This window comes from Arachis duranensis, chromosome 4, assembly GCF_000817695.3.
Source record: "Arachis duranensis cultivar V14167 chromosome 4, aradu.V14167.gnm2.J7QH, whole genome shotgun sequence".
Taxonomy (NCBI): domain Eukaryota; kingdom Viridiplantae; phylum Streptophyta; class Magnoliopsida; order Fabales; family Fabaceae; genus Arachis; species Arachis duranensis.
The window spans coordinates 47,778,643-47,781,168 of NC_029775.3; the positions used below are offsets into that span (position 1 = coordinate 47,778,643).

At 30.9% G+C, this 2,526-nt stretch overlaps 1 non-coding gene across 1 annotated transcript; it reads left to right on the plus strand.

The window, feature by feature from the left end:
- The first annotated feature begins 126 nt into the window (after nucleotides 1–126).
- Nucleotides 127–230, plus strand: LOC127747211 (small nucleolar RNA R71). The gene has a single exon (XR_008009014.1). It is a non-coding gene; the product is annotated as a small nucleolar RNA R71 (small nucleolar RNA).
- Nucleotides 231–2,526: the final 2,296 nt, after the last annotated feature.

Consider the following 2,526-nt stretch of genomic DNA (forward strand, 5'->3'; position numbering starts at 1 on the left):
AGTTCTTGAGCTTCTGCAGGTGTTTTCTTTAGGTGAATGGATCCACCTGCAGAATGGTCCAATGACATTTTCAAAAACTCAGATAGACCATAATAGAATATATCTAATATGGTCCATTCTGAAAACATGTCAGATGGACATCTTTTGGTCAGCTGCTTGTATCTTTCCCAAGCTTCATAGAGGGATTCACCATCTTTTTGTTTGAAGGTTTGAACATCCACTCTAAGCTTGCTCAGCTTTTGAGGAGGAAAGAATTTATCCAAGAAGGCCGTGACCAGCTTCTCCCAGGAGTCCAGGCTATCCTTAGGTTGTGAGTCCAACCATATTCTAGCTCTGTCTCTTACAGCAAAAGGAAAAAGCATGAGCCTGTAGACTTCAGGATCTACTTCATTCGTCTTAACAGTCTCACAGATTTGCAAGAATTCAGTTAAAAACTGATAAGGATCTTCAGATGGAAGTCCATAAAACTTGCAGTTTTGTTGCATTAAGGCAACTAGCTGAGGTTTCAGCTCAAAATTGTTTGCTCCAATGGCAGCAATGGAGATGCTTCTTCCATCAAATTTGGACGTGGGTTTGGTAAAGTCACCAAGCATCCTTCTTGCATTATCATTATTGGGTTCGGCTTCCATCTCCTTCTCTTGTTCGAAATTTTCTGAAAGGTTACTTCTGGATTGTTGTAATTTATCTTCTCTTAGTTTCCTCTTCAAAGTCCTTTCAGGTTCAGAATCAATTTCAACAAGAGTGCCTTTTTTCTTGTTCCTGCTCATATGAAATAGAAGAAAACAAGAAAAGAAAGAGGAATCCTCTATGTCACAGTATAGAGATTCCTTTATGTTAGTAGAAAAAGAAGGGGATAGAAGAAAGAAAAGTGAAGAATCCAAACACAAGGGATAGATTGGGTTCGGATTTCTAGATGAAGAGAGGTGAAGAGAAGTGTTAGTAAATAAAAAAATTAAATAGAATAAGAAATGAGATAGAGAATTTCGAAAATAATTTTGAAAAAGTGGTTGGTGATTTTCGAAAATTAAAGATAAGATATGATTAAAATTAAAATTTAAAACAATTAAAAAGAATTTTTGAAAAAGAGAGAGGTATTTTCGAAAATTAGAGAGGGATAGGTAGTTAGTTGGTTTTGAAAAAGATAAGAAACAAACAAAAAGTCAAAGAGTTAGTTGAAAAAGATATTAAAATCAAATTTGAAAAGATAAGAAGATAAGAGGTTAGATAAGATATTTTGAAATCAAATTTTGAAAAAGATAAAATTTTGAAAAAGATAAGATAAAAGATAAAAATATTTAATTCAAAAATTTTAAAATTACTTACTTCACTAACAAGAAACTACAAGATAAGATTCTAGAACTTAAATATTGAACCTTTCTTAACAAGAAAGTAACAAACTTCAAATTTTTGAATCAATCACATTAATTGTTAGTGAGTTTTTGAAAATTTGATATAAAGATAAGGAAAAGATTTTGTAAATAATTTTAGAAAAGATTTTTAGAATTTTCGAAAAATAGAAAAAAAATGAAAAAGATATGATTTTTGAAAAAGATTTTGAAACGATAAGATTTTTAAAATTGAAAATTTGACTTGACTTGTAAGAAACAACTAATTTTGAAAATTTTTGACTAAGTCAACTCAAATTTTCGAAAATTATGAGAAAAAAGGAAAATATATATTTTTGATTTTTTTGAATTTTTAATTATGAGAGAGAAAAACACAAATATGACCCAAAACATGAAAATTTTGGATCAAACACATGATGCATGCAAGAACACTATGAATGTCAAGATGAACACCAAGAACACTTTGAAGATCATGATGAACATCAAGAACATAATTTTGAAAAATTTTTGATGCAAAGAAAACATGCAAGACACCAAACTTAGAAATCTTTAATGCATGGACTCTAACAAACAAAAAAATGCATATGAAAAACAACAAACAACACAAAACAAGAAATCATCAAGATCAAACAAGAAGACTTGTCAAGAACAACTTGAAGATCATGAAGAACACTATGAATGCATGGAATTTTCGAAAAATGCAAGAAAAATTTTTAAAGCATGCAACTGACACCAAACTTAAAAATTGACTCAAGACTCGAACAAGAAACACAAAATAGTTTTAGTTTTTATGATTTTATTAATTTTTTTGGATTTTTATTAATTTTTTTTTCGAAAATATTTTTGGAAAAACGAAAAAGAAAAGAAAAATTTTGAAAAATTTTTTGAAAAGAAAATTACCTAATCTGAGCAACAAGATGAACCTTCAGTTATCCATACTCGAACAATCCCCGGCAACGGCGCCAAAAACTTGGTGGACGAAATTGTGATCACATCAATGTAGTACTCTTTGTTATTATATGGAATCATTATTGTGGCTCTTGGCTATGTGTGGACACAACTCCGTTCAACTTAACCAGCAAGTGTACTGGGTCATCCAAGTAATACCTTATGTGAGTAAGGGTCGATCCCACAGAGATTGTTGGTATGAAGCAAGCTATGGTCACCTTGTAAATCTCAG